Here is a 16,154-nt window from a genome sequence, read left to right on the forward strand (position 1 = left end):
CTTCAATCGGATAGGTAGCTGGGGGCCTAGCACTGCCAAATTTGCTTTATTATTATTGGGCAGCCAACGCGGAGAAGGTGCTGGGGTGGTGCAGTGACTCAGGTTCGTTATGGGGACGGATAGAGGTGAGGACTTGTAGGCGGTCTTGCTGGAGGCATTGGTGACGGCTTTAAGCTTGGAGCTGTGTCAAAGCTGGCCCCTATCTGTTCCAATCATTTATTTGAACTGTCAAGATTGGACGCTACGTTTAGGCTTGTGGAAGGGAAGGGGCTGGAGAGATTCCGGGATTTGTTTATAGAGAGATGGTTTACCAGTTTGGAGGAGCTGTCGGTGAATTTTGGACTGGATGGCTGCAAGCACGTCCAGGTACCTCCAGGTAAGGAATTTTGTGAGACTGGCCATCCCAACATTTCCTGAGGCACCGTGGGCATCTCTGTTGGAAAGGATACTTTCACTAGCGGGGTCAGAAGAAGGTATTTATGTCTGGTATTAATGTACCAATTGTGTCAGGACTCAGACTTGGTCGATGGGGTGAAGATGAAGTGGAAGAGGAAGCTGGGGACTATAGTGGATGATGAGGCGTGGAGTGAGGCTCTGTGCAGGGTGAAGTCTACATCTTCTTGTGCGCGGCTTGGCCTAATCCAGTTTAGGGTGGTGCACATGGTGCACCCGAGTAAAACTAGGTTGAGTACTTTTCTTCCAGAGGTAGAAGACAGGTGTGAGCGGTGTTCCGGTGGGTCGGCCAGTCACACACATATATACTGATCTTGTCTCAAACAGGTAAGATTTTGGGTCTCCTTCTTCAACACCATGTCAGCGATTCTGAATACCAAAGTGGAGCTTTGTCCTCTGGTGGCCATTTTTGGGGTGTCGGAGTCGCCGGGGCAGTAGGTGGTAATGAAGGCAGATGTCCTTGCTTCTGCCTCGCTGATTATCCAGAGGTGAGTTCGGCTGGGGTGGAGGTCTTTGTCTAAACCCAGCGCCTCGGTATGGTTGGGTGGCCTAATGGAATTCTTGACTTTACAAATACATCTTTAGGGGGTTGGTTGAAGGGTTCTACCGGAGGTGACAGCCATTTATTACTTACTTTAAGGAATTAGTCGCCATCAGTTGCTCATGGGGTGGGAATTGCGGGGGGTGGGGGGGGGGGGGGTCTAATGTAAAATTGTAAAAATTTAATGAAAGGGTATTTTGTTTAATATTCCCTGTGCCTCTGTTTTGCCTTTGTATTTTCTCTCTGTCTCTGTTTTGCCCTTGTATTTGTCCTGTGCCTATGTTTGCCCTTGTATTTGTCCTGTGCCTCTGTTTTGCCCTTGTATTTGTCCTGTGTCTGTATTTTACCCTTGTATTTGTCCTGTGCCTCTGTTTTGCCCTTGTATTTGTCCTGTGCCTCTGTTTTGAACTTGTATTTGTCCTGTGCCTCTGTTTTGAACTTGTATTTGTCCTGTGCCTCTGTTTTGAACTTGTATTTGTCCTGTGCCTCTGTTTACCCTTGTATTTGTCCTGTGCCTCTGTTTTGCCCTTGTATTTGTCCTGTGCCTCTGTTTACCCTTGTATTTGTCCTGTGCCTCTGTTTACCCTTGTATTTGTCCTGTGCCTCTGTTTTGCCCTTGTATTTGTCCTGTGCCTCTGTTTTACCCTTGTATTTGTCCTGTGCCTCTGTTTTGCCCTTGTATTGGTCCTGTGCCTCTGTTTTGCCCTTGTATTGGTCCTGTGCCTCTGTTTTGCCCTTGTATTGGTCCTGTGCCTCTGTTTTGCCCTTGTATTTGTCCTGTGCCTATGTTTTACCCTTGTATTTGTCCTGTGTTTGTATTTTACCCTTGTATTTGTCCTGTGCCTCTGTTTACCCTTGTATTTGTCCTGTGCCTCTGTTTTGCCCTTGTATTTGTCCTGTGCCTCTGTTTTGCCCTTGTATTTGTCCTGTGTCTGTATTTTTCCCTTGTATTTGTCCTGTGCCTCTGTTTACCCTTGTATTTGTCCTGTGCCTCTGTTTTGTCCTTGTATTTGTCCTTTGCCTCTGTTTTACCCTTGTATTTGTCCTGTGCCTCTGTTTTACCCTTGTACTTGTCCTGTGTCTGAATTTTACCCTTGTATTTGTCCTGTGCCTCTGTTTTGCCCTTGTATTTGTCCTGTGCCTCTGTTTTGAACTTGTATTTGTCCTGTGCCTCTGTTTTGCCCTTGTATTTGTCCTGTGCCTATGTTTGCCCTTGTATTTGTCCTGTGCCTCTGTTTTGCCCTTGTATTTGTCCTGTGCCTCTGTTTTGAACTTGTATTTGTCCTGTGCCTCTGTTTACCCTTGTATTTGTCCTGTGCCTCTGTTTTGCCCTTGTATTTGTCCTGTGCCTCTGTTTACCCTTGTATTTGTCCTTTGCCTCTGTTTTACCCTTGTATTTGTCCTGTGTCTGTATTTTACCCTTGTATTTGTCCTGTGCCTCTGTTTACCCTTGTATTTGTCCTTTGCCTCTGTTTTACCCTTGTATTTGTCCTGTGTCTGTATTTTACCCTTGTATTGGTCCTGTGCCTCTGTTTTGCCCTTGTATTTGTCCTGTGCCTCTGTTTTGCCCTTGTATTTGTCCTGTGTCTGTATTTTACCCTTGTATTTGCCCTGTGCCTCTGTTTTGCCTTTGTATTTTCTCTCTGTCTCTGTTTTGCCCTTGTATTTGTCCTGTGCCTATGTTTGCCCTTGTATTTGTCCTGTGCCTCTGTTTTGCCCTTGTATTTGTCCTGTGTCTGTATTTTACCCTTGTATTTGTCCTGTGCCTCTGTTTTGCCCTTGTATTTGTCCTGTGCCTCTGTTTTGAACTTGTATTTGTCCTGTGCCTCTGTTTTGAACTTGTATTTGTCCTGTGCCTCTGTTTTGAACTTGTATTTGTCCTGTGCCTCTGTTTACCCTTGTATTTGTCCTGTGCCTCTGTTTTGCCCTTGTATTTGTCCTGTGCCTCTGTTTACCCTTGTATTTGTCCTGTGCCTCTGTTTACCCTTGTATTTGTCCTGTGCCTCTGTTTTGCCCTTGTATTTGTCCTGTGCCTCTGTTTTACCCTTGTTTTTGTCCTGTGCCTCTGTTTTACCCTTGTATTTGTACTGTGCCTCTGTTTTGCCCTTGTATTTGTCCTGTGCCTCTGTTTTGCCCTTGTATTTGTCCTGTGCCTATGTTTGCCCTTGTATTTGTCCTGTGCCTCTGTTTTGCCCTTGTATTTGTCCTGTGTCTATATTTTACCCTTGTATTTGTCCTGTGCTTCTGTTGTACTGTTGTATTTGTCATGTGCCTCTGTTTTACCCTTGTATTGTCCCTGCGCCACAATTTTACCCATGTGTTTCCCCAGTGTGTCTATTTACCCCTTGTATTTTCCCATGCCTCTGTTTTACCCTAGTATTTTCCCTGTGTCTGTGTTTGAACACTTGCATTGTCCCTCTGCATGTATTTTACACTTGTATTTTCCCTCTGCCTCGGTTTTAGCCTTCTATTTGCCCTGTACCTATGTTTTACTTTAATGTTTTCCCTGCATGCATGTTTTACCCTTGTATCTGCCCTGTGCCTGTGTTTTATCCTTGTATTGTCAATGCATGTGTTTTACCCTTGTAATTGCCCTGTGTCTGTGTTTTACGCTTATTTTTCCCTGTGGATGCAATCTCACGGAAAACTTTCTAATTGTCATTTCAGGCAGGTTTGGATGGGAGTTTCTCCCCAGCTCTGTTGGTGGGTTCCCCACCGCTATCTAACCACACTGTGGTGAATTCTCCACCTCTCCAGCCGTATGTTCCTCAATGGCATGCCGTCACCGGCAGTGGAATTCTCCGTTGTCGGCGCTGGCCAATGGGATTTCCCATTGTAGCCACCCCACACCGCCAGATGGTGGTGCACTGCCGACGGATTGGAGAATCCCGCCGGCAGAGAATTCACTCCTAGTCACTTTTCTGGGCCATGGAGGAGTTTCTCACCTGTTTAGCCCACATTTCGAATTATTTTCATCACTGGGGAGCTGAACTCACTGGCCAGACTGGCTCCTCAGAGATCGGGCCACCAAATTGAAAAGGTACCCTAATCCCTTAAGTGAGCTTGAGGGACCCCCGCACCCCCCACCCACAGGCAATGTCACTCCCCACACACATGGGCAATACCATACACCCCCGAAGTGAGGACATTCCGCTGTGAGGTCATTGAGGGCCCCCTTTTCTGGCCTTCCCATAGCCCCTTTCAGTCCCCTCTCCCTTCCATGACCCCCACCCTTCATCCCTCCAACCTTCCGGAGGCCCTTCATATCCGTCCTTCACCCCCGCCCACTGCCACCTACCATTCATACCCGTCCTTCACCACCCCCCGCCCCCCTACTGTTCATACCCTCCTCAACGATTCTTTCATGGGCATGGCCCCCTTCAGGCCCTGACTTCTGACAGTCCACCTGGGCACCGTAGCAGTGCTCCTGCCTGCCTGGCAGTGCCACCTGGGCATATTGACAGTGCCAAGGTGCCAGCCTGGCAGTGCCAAAGTGCCCAAGTGACAGAGGGAGTGCTAGGATGCCACTTTGTCCTGTGCCTGATCACCAACCAGCTTTCAATTGCCTGGGGGATCCCCTTGGTGCCGTTCCACCTGGTCCATGATTGTCTGGACCAATACTAAATGACGCCTTGCTGGGGTCTCCCTGGGGAGGTCGGTAGATGCCATGAGCCGGTTAGATCCAGCGTCAGCACGATTAGGTGGGATCTTAAAGCCACTTGAGCATGCAAGACTGGGTGCCGCCCATTGTGGGCGGGATTCTGATCACGATGCCTCACAAAATCTGCATAGATCTCGCACGGTGTACTGACAGTCGGGAAGCCCAGGGAAGCCACTTCCAGCATTACCAGCCATGTCGTGCCCCCATTTGGTCAGGACGCGGCTGGTAGATCGCACCCTGTGTCTGTGTTTAACTTATGTATTTTCTCTGTGTTGTGTTTTCCACGTGCCTGTTTTTTGCGCTCGTTTCCCTTTGCCTGAATTTTACTTGTTTTTCTCCTGCATCTGTGTTTTACCCGTGTATTTACCCTGTGCTTCTGTTTTATGCTTGTATTTTCCCTGTGTCTGTTTTATGCCTGTATTTGCCCTGTGTCTGGGGTTTACCCTTATATTTGCCCTGTTCCTGTGTTTTACCCTTATACTGGGCAGCACAGTAGCATAGTGGTTAGCACAGTATCTTCACAGCTCCAGTGGTCCCAGGTTCGATTCCAGCTTGGGTCACTGTCTGTGGGGAGTCTACACATTCTCCCCGTGTGTGCGTGGGTTTTCTCCGGGTGCTCCAGTTTCCTCCCACAGTCCAAAGATGTGTGGGTAAGGTGGATTGGCCATGTTAAATTGCCCTTAGTGTCCAAAAAGATTAAGTGGGGGTTACAGGGATAGGGTAGATACGTGGTTGAGTAGGGTGCTCGTTGTAAGGGCTGGTGCAGACTCGATGGGCCGAATAGCCTCCTTCTGCACTGTAAGTTCTATGATTTTTTAAAATTTTTTATTAGAATTAGAATGTACAGTGCAGATTTGCCCCGTCCCTGTGTTTTACCCTTGTTTTCTCTGTATGTTTTACTCTTGTATTTGACCGGCTGTATCTGTGTATTTGTCATGTCTGTGTTTTACCGTCCTGTTTTACCCTTGTATTTCCCGTTCCTGTGTTTTACTCTTGTTGTTTGCCCTTTTCCTGTGTTTTACCCTTGTATTTGCCCTCGAGTTTTTATCCGTTCCTGTGTTTTACCCTTGTATTTACCATCTTCCTGTGTTTTACCTTTGTATTTGCCCTGTTCCTGTGTTTCACTCTATTTCTGTGTTCTACCCTTGTATTTGTCCTGATCCTGTGTTTCATCCTTGTATTCGCCCTTGCATTCTCTCCCTTATCGTCTTGTTTTGATTTCGAATTCCTGAAACTTTCCCCGTTTTTAACCAGAGCTCCGCACACTCGCTGCCCCGCCGCCGCCACTGAGTGTCCACCGCAGGACGGGAGGCGGGCTCCGATTGGCGGCGTGTTGCTGTCAGTCACGCTGGAGGCAGCCACTGGCCCGGGGCTGAGTGCGGCGGCTGGAGATTACCTTCCAGCCCGAGCCCGGCGCTGGGGGCAGCGGGGCCAGCAGCAGCCGGAGCAGTGAGTACACCTACATTCCCCAATAGGTAGAGGCAGTATGGGGGTATCCCTCCCCTGCCTGCAGCGCAGGGTGCGGACTTCCCGCGGCCTCCTCATTTCGGGAAGGGGAGGGGGTTCTGTCGCCTGGGTGTAACCGGGTCAGTTCGCAATGGCAATGGGAGACAGTTCCTGTCTTCATGCTAGAGAATGTCTCTCCATGTAGGAGCCCAGAGACCAGGTGCTGTTTGTGTTCAAACCCCTGCAGTGGTCTCCAGGTGATAAACAAAACGACAACAAGGCAACGGAGAAACCAGCTGCGTTACTCCCCCCCCCCCCCCCCCCCCCCAAAATCAATTGTCAACAGAGAGATTTAACCAGGAGCGCCTGAGGGGAGAGTCCACCCACATTCCCCTGAAGGACAACGAAATGGTTTCGTTTCAGCACGCGCGCCCCTCTTTAAGTTCCCAGTTCAATTCTCCCTGGATTTTGACAGGAGGAGGAGGGAGAGGGGTGTGCCAGCCTCTCTGATTTTCCCCTCGCCTTTTAAATGTTTATTTTTGCCATCTGTTCGGTGACTTCATCCAGCAAGATGGATCAGAACTGCCCCATCCGTCACAGAAACGAGGAGTGAAACCCCCAATTCCAGTCAAACCTGCAGGGCAGTCCTGTGCATGTATAGGTAGGGCTTATTTTAAATTTAATTCTATTCTTGGAATGGGTTGGGAGCCTCTTTGCCAATCGATTCATTCTGCATCGGGTTTGATGTGAAGGTATTTGTCCCGGTTTTTCTCATGTCTCGTGGGATTGTAATATCTGTTGTCCGGGATGTTTCTTTTTGATTGACTGTATGTGTTGGTTTTCTTTAATAATGTACATCAGTGTTTTTCACTCAGGCTATTGTACAGCCTGTTTCCCCGGCAACTGCCTTCCCAGTGTCATTCTGCACACCTGCATATTTCCAGCGTACTGCACAATGTGACCCTTTCAGCAAAGCAGTAGGCCTTGGATGAATTTGAGCCTGGAATGCAAGGTCTATGGTTTTTTTTTGTTTATTGGTGCTGGGATATCCTACATTTCTTTGTCTCTGATGGCAGCTACAGAAAATCACGGCAGGTCTCCCCTCTTCTATTTTATCAAAGCTACTGTATCAAAGGCGAGTAAATTAAATTGAGGTATGAATCAGCTGCAATCTGATTCAAAGGGGGAACAGGCTCAGTGGGCTGAAGGACCTGCCCTTGTTCCTACATTATGTGCCTCAACTATTGTGCACAATGCATGATGCTGCATTTAAAAATAAAATCCTACCCTAGTTGGACTTGTGCAAAGGTTTAAACAGTTTGTTATTTTTGTCTTTGGTTGGGTGGCTTGGGAAAAGAAATGGTTCCTGCCTACGTGTAGTCTTGTTAATCAGGATGGCTGTGCTTGCTTATGTTGGAGCGAGGGCTTCACCTCAGGTGGTTTTGCTGTCAGCATTTTGGGAGTGGATTGACTGTTGCGCGAGTGTTTCCCAAACTGCAGCCGTCCGGGTGTAGCAAGTATCCAGGTGCTCCTAAGGTAACCAGGTGTTCAACTCAACAACCACTGCCCTATCTAAAAGCCACCGCTTCCAGCCTCCCTTCTGGTTATCTTCCCTTGTGCTAAGGAAAAGATGGGTTATGCAACCAGGAAAATTGGAGCAATGCTGGTCACTTTCTATCCAACATGCACTTTGTGTATAATCCATGATGTGGAGATGCTGGCGTTGGATTGGGGTGGGCACAATAAGAAGTCTTACAACGATATTAGTCACTCCTGGTGATGGCGGGCGGGAGGCAGCCACACACTGGAGGACTCCCGTTCGGGAATGGAATTTTCGGGGCGTTAACGGCCGGTCTCAGGGGCAACGGAAGCTGCAAAAGCAGTAAGAAGGCACAGTGAGGAGAAATGTCCAAGTTGGGGGAAAAAACTGCCGTGAAAAAAGTGGTTAATAGAAGTCCACCAGGGAGTGGAAAAGTCAGCGCGGGGACGGCAAGGAAAGCGGAGGCTGGGGCACCAGGGGAGGCCGCATTGCTTACGGCAGAAGAAATTACCAAGGTGATGGCCGTGGAACTTGAAAAACAGTTCACAAAACACATGGAAGCGATGAAGAGGGAGATGGGGGCGGTATTGAAAGTGCTGATGGAGGAGGCGATTGCCCCGGTGAGGGCGGCGGTATCGAGCGAAGCAGCGAAGGTGCGGGAGCAAGGTGAGACACTGAAGGAAGTGGAAGAGGCATTATCGCAGCACAGTGATCAACTCACCTCGATGGGGAAGGAGCTGCGGAGGGTGATAAAGACCAACAAGGGTCTGCGAGTCAAAATGGAAGACCTGGAAAACAGATCCAGGCGGCAGAATCTGAGGATCGTGGGTTTGCCCGAAGGGGTGGAAGGCCCGAGGCCGACGGAGTATTTTGCCACGATGTTGGCAGAGCTATTGGGGGAAGGGGACGATCTCTCTTGATACGAACTGGATCGGGCTCATAGGTCATGGAGGCCTATACCAAAGGCGAGTGAGCCACCAAGAGTCGTAACTGTTTGTTTCCGTAGGTACAGCGTAAAAGAGAAGGTCCTGTGCTGGGCAAAACAGAAACGGATGTGCAGTGGGCTGGAGCTGGTATACGTATATACCAGGACTTTATGGTGGAGCTGGCGAGGAGGCGGGCAGCCTTCAGCCGGGTGAAGAAGGCACTGTACATCAGCAAGTGCGACATAGTGTATCCAGCTAAGTTGAGGGTGACCTATAAACCCAAGGACTTTTATTTTGGGATGGTGGAAGCGGCGGAGGGGTTTGCGAAGGCAGAAGGACTGAGAGCGGGTCTTGTACCGATGTAGCCTCATGTAACTTTATTTTCTCACTGCGTGTTGGTGTATGTATTAAATGAGTCAACGGCTGAATATTTGGACAAGGGAGGAGTGGGGACTTTCATTTGCAATGATGGTTCTTTGGGGCTTGGGTGGATATGCTGGGGGTTGTGTGCTGAAGGGGATTTCTTACTTTTTCCAGGGACCGGGCAAGGGGAAGGAGACACGGGCGGGGGCCTCCACGCTGGCCGGTTTAAGTCGGCCAGTGAACGGGAGTGAGGTGGGGGGAGAGGCTGCGGCCATCGGAGCATCCAGAGCACACCCACGCAGACACTTGGAAAATGTACAAACTCCACAGACAGTGACCCAAGGCCTGAATAGATCCCTAGTTCCTGGTGCTTTGAGACAGCAGTGCTAACCACAAAGTATGGCAGATTTCCTTCCCTAAAGGACATTAGTAAACCAAATGGCTTTTTACAACAATCAATGATATCATGGTCAACATTACTGAGACTAAGTTTCAATTCCAGATTTTATTTATTGAATTTAAATTCCACCAGCTGCCGGGGTGGGATTTGAACCCATTCCCCAGAGCATTAACCTGGGCCTCTGGGTTACTAGTCCAGTTGTATTTACCATTATGTCACTGCCTTTCATTTAAATTGGACTCCCTCCCCTAAATTATTTAAGACAACCCTAGTGACCTGACGTGAAGCAGCGGTGTCCTGTGGTTTGGCAACGTAGAGAGGGGAAGAGCCTGTCAGTTCTCTGTTCTGTTGTTGTAACAGAGAGATTGTATAGATTCTAGTGGTCGTCCTCTGGCGCTGGGTTACTGGGGTATGTAATGAATCTGATGCCCCATTGGCAAATCTGCTACCATGGATCATCAGATGGGGTCCCGATCTATTTTACACCTTCTACATACCCTAAAAATACCAAATATAAACCTCCATTCTTTTCCCTCTCCTTCCCTCATTCAGACCAGTCATCTCCTATAGAGATTGAAAAGCCCACATTTCTTCAGTACTTGTTGGGTTTTTCCGTAAAGTAATGCTGCAGGCACGTGAGACACATAGTGACTGATTATACAGCAGGTATGATCGGAGTGTCCCTCGGGTGCAGTGTTGATGGCTCTAGGGAGACTGCAAACTCGACTGATTAAAAGGTAACCGGCCTTTGCTGTTTGAGGTGAGTGCTGCAATAACTGCAGCATCACTCGTGTTACGATGAGGCTTGTGCTCTGACCTGCACCAACGGAGCCACCAGCCTGGAATCAGTCTGGCCAAGCACTGCCTCGATTCCGGGTTCAAATCAACTGGGGCGATGGGGAGCAGACATTGCTGCTGTGCACGAACTGACTGTTGCAGTTGTATGTGAACTGATTGCAGAGTCAGGAGAACAGATGTTGCTGCTGTATATTCGAGGCCCGCTGCTCTGCCTGTGGGTTACTAAACCTGCCCTGGCCACTCGTTCTGTGTGCGGAGTATGTGATGAAGCCTGGTGGATATTATAAATCGCAGTGAATTGTACAGTCTGGAATTCCAGCGCAGAGGAAATGACTAATCAGCCAAACCTCTTGCATGTTTTCTTTACCTGTTTTCCCGTATTGCTGGTTTTCCCTTTATCCCCCCACTGGTTCGTTTGAACATAAAATGGCCGAGGAATGTTTGCTAAAGCTGCTGATATAGAGAATAAAGGTGCCCTATAAGCCCGTCAATACTAATCCTATGTGAGATTATCTTGATAAATGGGCTATTGGTGGTGCTCTCGGTGTAAACCGAGTGGGGGAAGAGAGCACAAGCGGTAGAAATTCTCCCCCTCTTGGTTACCTGACTTCAACCTCCACTGAGTTTTGGGTCAGACTATTGGACGGTCGGGGACTAATTGCTCCCTACTGTAACAGGTTAGTAACCCATTTCCATACATCTAATACAGCTGGATAAAACACTTGGGTTGCAGTCAGTACCATTCAAGGAGTGGGCCCCGTTGTCAATTTTTGTCATGGGGTACATGTAGGACTAGAATTTTAATTGAGAGCACGTCCTGGTAGCCTTGAATTCCATTTTTTCAGGAATGCTTTCTGGAGTTTCTGCTGCATTCCAGCAGTTTGCCATTGAAACTGGAGTGGTCAGTTTGTGTTCAGTTGTACTGTTTGCCGCCACCTAATCTGTGGGGCTGTAGCTCCTTTTCTGCTGTATTATCCATGCTGATGATGTGGGGTGGGGATTGGGGTTAAAGTTGGATCATCTGTGACCAGGATGGTGATTAGGGACTGGATTTTTGAGGCCTAGGACGGGATTAGGGATGGGTTTGTCCCTGGGTGGGATGAGGAGTTGGGGCTGTTTTTATTTGTAGTCTGGGGGAGAGTTAGAGGTGGATCACCTGTGACCAGAATGAGGATTAGGGGGTTGAAATTTCCATGTTTGGAGAGGGATTAGGGGCAGTTTGGAGAGATGGGGAGTGAAGGTTCGAAGCTGGTTGTTCACTTACCCGGGTGCAGGATTGTCCCCACAGCTGTCTGTGTTTGTAGAGAGCTTTGAGGTTGACAGTGGGAGACTGCGATTGTTGGAAGAGCACTAGGCTGCAGGTTTTTTTTATTAAGTCAAATGTCCTTTAGTTCACTGAAGTAATTCTGGTCTGAGAATGAGTGGAAATGCAGAATGCTCTGGAGTGTTACATTGGGGCTGGTCCTGTTGGACATTTTCAGTAACAGTGGGCTAGCAAGGGCTCCCATCACCGCACACCAGTAATTCAATACTTTGTTTTGAAACTGCAGGTAACTGTTGAATTGGAGCATGCGGGTTTAATAACTGTCTGTGCCCCACATCAGGCTGAGAGGGAAATGTCTGTTTCCTTTATAACCATCATCTCCCTCGATGTGTGTCCCGGGGAGTGTATGGATGCTTAAAGTGTGGAACTGCACTGCACCTCAGTTTATTTTTTTAAAGTATTTCTTTGTGGGATGTGTGTCACTGGCAAAGTTTGCATTTATTGCTCCTCCCTAATTGCCCTTGAGTTGTCAGTGGTGGGCTTCCGCCTTCAACAAATGCAGTCCATGTGGTGTAGGTACACCCACAGTGCTGTTAGGGAGGGAGTTCCAAGATTTTTCACCCTGCGATAGTGGAAGAACAGCAATATATTTCCAAATGTGTGATTTGGAAGGGGACTTGCAGGTGGTAGTGTTCCCATGCATCTGCTGCCCTTGTCCTTCTAGATTCTAGAGGTTTCGGGTTTGGAAGGTGCTGCAGAACAACTTTTAGATGGTATATACAGCCATTTGTGTGCACCAATGTGGAGGATGGGATGTAGGTTTCCAACCCTCTAGGATTGGCCTGGAGGCTCCAGGAATTGAAGATAAATCTGCAGGACACATGTGCACCCTGGAAAGAAAAAAATTCTCATTCTTTGAGCGTTCCTCTTTACCAGGTATAAAAAAAATTGATCATTGGAGAAAAGGGTGGTTTGGCTGACAGCAAATCATCATCCAACTGGTAATCAGACTTTTTATTTTCCAACTGACATAGGAAGGCAGTGCGTCACAAGGATGGACTGCGTTGGCCAACTAATGTTTGGAGCATCAGAAAACCTCCATGAATGCATTAAACCGGAATTGGCAACCCTAATGGAATTCCAATAAGGGCTGCTTTTTCCTGGATGGTGTCGAACTTCTTGAGTGTGGGAGCTACACTGATCCAAGCAAGTGGAGAGTATTCCATCACAATATTGACTTGTGCTTCTGAGGATGGTGAACGGACTTTGGGGAATCAGGAGATAGATCATTACCTGGCACTTGTGTGGTACAAATGTTGCCTGTCACCAGCGCAAGCCTGAATGTTTTCCAGGTCTTGCTGCATGTGGGAAGGGCTGCTTTAGTAAGTGAGGAATTGTGAATGTTACAGCTAAGCCCAACTGGGTATTTGCTAGTTATTTCAAAAACGTTTGATTCAATGACAATTTATCTGGAAACGTTTGTTCTCTCGTTGAGGGCTTTTGGTCAGCACAGGTTGAAGTTCCCTCTTTAATCTGATGCACCAGTGCTGTCATCTCCACCTACCACAGCAGAGCCTCTGCCATGACTGTACTTGTGACCTTTGAGTGAGGTCCATAATTTTGTATCCATCTGTATTTACAAGTCAACTCATTCAGAGGGAGGATTTTCTCTCAGGACTTGAACCCAGGTCTCAGAGGTGGATTGTGCACTGTCTAACTCACTGCACAAGTTGGCCCTCGTTTCACATTGTCTTATTTCAAGTGCGTTGTGACCGTGATGCCATTTTAATACTATCTCTGTGAAATCCAGGCAAGGTCCACGTTGTCGCAGATTCTGAAACCTCTTTGTCTCCCTACCCATCTCTTTTATGATCCCCTCTCTGACCTCTTTTTATGTGGCTCTGTCGAATTTGTATTCGATAACTTTCTTATGAAACCTCTTGGGATGTTTTGCTATATTCTAGATGCTGTATAAATGCAAGTTGTTATTCTTCGTCACCACCCATCTCCTACTATCTTGGTTGCCCAGTGAGGTGAGTGAACACTAAGTGACTCGAGTGGACAAAGCTGACGTCGCAGAAATGAAGGGACTGAAACAGCAGAGTTTAAAGACTATTTTGGTTTTGGGTGGCTTCCTGTAGTAGTTAATGTAGACAGATGGCTAGCTGCAGCCTTGAGACCCATGGTAACCATATAAACAAGCCAGACAGCAGCCATAGCTTGACTGCTGCTGCTACATGCTCGCCTCTCGATTTCTTTCTTTCTTTCATCTGTCTTCTTCAAAGGAAATGAATGACTCAGCTTTTTTTCATGGTAATTCACCCAAGGTAAATGTGACTTTCCCTTCCTGGCGTTAAATTCCAGGAGTAAGGCTGACGGCTCTGATAAATTATTAGACCCCCTTTATTTGTTGCATCCAAAACTATCTTTCCCTTTAAAATCTGCTGAAACATTTCACATTTGGAAGTTCCTGTACCTTCTGCCCATCTTTAAAAAATCTTCAATAACTTTCTGGGCAGCACGGTAGCATTGTGGATAGCACAATTGCTTCACAGCTCCAGGGTCCCAGGTTCGATTCCGGCTTGGGTCACTGTCTGTGCGGAGTCTGCACATCTTCCCCGTGTGTGCGTGGATTTCCTCCGGGTGCTCCGGTTTCCTCCCACAGTCCAAAGATGTGTTGGTTAGGTGGATTGGCCATGATAAATTGCCCTTAGTGTAGGGTGGAGTCACTGGGTTATGGGGATGGGGTGTGGAGGTGTTGACCTTGGGTAGGGTGCTCTTTCCAAGAGCCGGTGCAAACGCGATGGGCCGAATGGCCTCCTGCACTGTAAATTCTATGATAACTAAATTAACAGCCTTTTAAACTACATATAGTTCCTTTAAAAGCAGTGTTTAAACATGCATTCTTAACAAATGGCACTTTGCAAATTCTTGGTGCATAATTAGGCACCTAATTTATTGCCTCGTTCTGTTTCAGACCTCCCTATTATTGTTTACTTGCTGCGGCAAAAAGTGTTGCCGTCGAGATTTAAGCATATGATAATTTACAACTGGGAGTCTGTGCCAGTTTGATATTTTTTTAAAAACCTGTTTGCTCCTCCTGGTTCTGATCCCGGTTAACCTCTGACCTTCTGTGGTTTGGAGGAAAGTTAGTTGCAATTTGTGGTTGACACTTATGAACAGAAATGAGCGAGAGTGGTTTATACCAGAAGAGGAACTTGTTTCTGGAATGGTGTACATTTGGCAGATGTGTCTTGCAGGTTAAAGCAGTGTTTTTCAAATGATTTTGCCCTGGATCCATTTTTACCGGCCCGTGGTCGCGCCCCACCTTTTCCGCTTACCTTTAATATGACAGCTGAGCCTGGTTTGGTCCTCACGATCACACTTGCATTGTCATTCAATGTTAGGGCGGTACGGCAGCACAGTGGTTAGCACTGGTGCTTCACAGCGCCAAGGTCCTAGGTTCGATTCCCGGCTTGGGTCATTGTCTGAGTGGAGTCTGCACGTTCTCCCCTTGTCTGCGTGGGTTTTCTCCAGGCACTCCGGTTTCCTCCCACAAGTTCAATTGTTATATGAATTGGACATTCTGAATTCTCCCTCTGTATTCGAACGGGCACCAGAATGTGGTGACTAGGGAATTTTCACAGTAACTTCATTGCAGTGTTAATGTAAGCCTACTTGTGACACAAATCAAGATTACTATTATTACATTTTTGCTAAGCATTTCAGCTGATGATATAAGTTCTCACTGCATCCGTTGGGAAAAAAAGAGGTTTGTTCTTGAACTATCCATGGTTTTGAGGGTTTTAATCTTTCATTTACCAGTACTTCTCTGCATATAACACACATGGGCTTTGCATCCTGATTTGCATTGGCACAATTAATAAACCCATAAGAAAACTTATTTATACTGCTTTGTTCCTGATTTCAGCATAATGTGTTCATTAGAGGCCCTGGAGTTCACACCAGCACTGCTGGTATCCACAAAATGGAGGAATCTCTCTTGCGCCCAGAACACGGGACAGCAGTATACCGGGCGCGTGAGCTGCTGCTGCCTCTGGAGAGAAGACACCAATGATCTTCAAAAGGAATGTGCTCCTGAGTCAGCACGCAGACATCAGGAGGAGGCGGTCTGCCTTGCTGGGTTCCGGGCCTGCGCGCAGCTGAGGGGGCACACTTGGGCCGGCCGGCAATCTAAAAGCCGGTCGTGGCCGACATTTTTAAAAGCCAGTCATGGCCGTTGGGCACGTCTTGCCGCGATCAGGAACGCCAAGACCGAAGGGCCCGTGACCCTCCCGACACCTGCCTGCAACCTACGCGGGTCACAACCCCGAGTTTGAAAATGACTGGATTAATGCATCATCATGCCAAGCCGGTTGGTGGAAATAAGTTGTATGAATATGTTTTGGTTGAATGTGCCACTGGCTATGGTAGGATTGGGAGGTGGGTCAAATGGTGATGGGTTTAGGCATGAGTGCGTTAGTCGGTGAGTATTATCTGTGTTGGAGTGCTCTTTGTTCATTTCCCTGGTTATCAGCAAGCTCAGAGAAACCTTTACCCCCTCTCTTTGAAGAAAATAAGATTATTTGATTTCCAATAATAATGCCGTCTGCCTGCATTGCAGACTCAGTTGTGCTGATGTCTCTGGCTACTGGTCTGACCGAGCCCACACTGGCTTGATGTGCATTGTGATAAATGATTGAATTATGCAATTTCTGTCCTGTCATTTCTTGGCAGCTTGAACAGATTACTTTGCTTCGGG

General features: G+C 47.6%; 1 protein-coding gene across 6 annotated transcripts in view; it reads left to right on the forward strand.

Moving 5' to 3' along the window:
• The first annotated feature begins 5,964 nt into the window (after positions 1–5,964).
• Positions 5,965–16,154, forward strand: part of kifc3 (kinesin family member C3) — a 73,149-nt gene continuing 62,959 nt past the window's right edge. For 2 of the 6 annotated variants that reach the window (XM_072518511.1, XM_072518518.1), the window contains exon 1: positions 5,965–6,104. The gene's annotated coding sequence lies outside the window, so the exon portion shown is untranslated. Of the gene's footprint in view, positions 6,105–6,453; positions 6,763–10,787; positions 10,806–16,154 lie in introns of those variants that run through there. The other 4 variants (XM_072518513.1, XM_072518516.1, XM_072518515.1 and 1 more) reach the window with 3 other exon arrangements.

Source organism: Scyliorhinus torazame, chromosome 10, assembly GCF_047496885.1.
Source record: "Scyliorhinus torazame isolate Kashiwa2021f chromosome 10, sScyTor2.1, whole genome shotgun sequence".
NCBI lineage: Eukaryota > Metazoa > Chordata > Chondrichthyes > Carcharhiniformes > Scyliorhinidae > Scyliorhinus > Scyliorhinus torazame.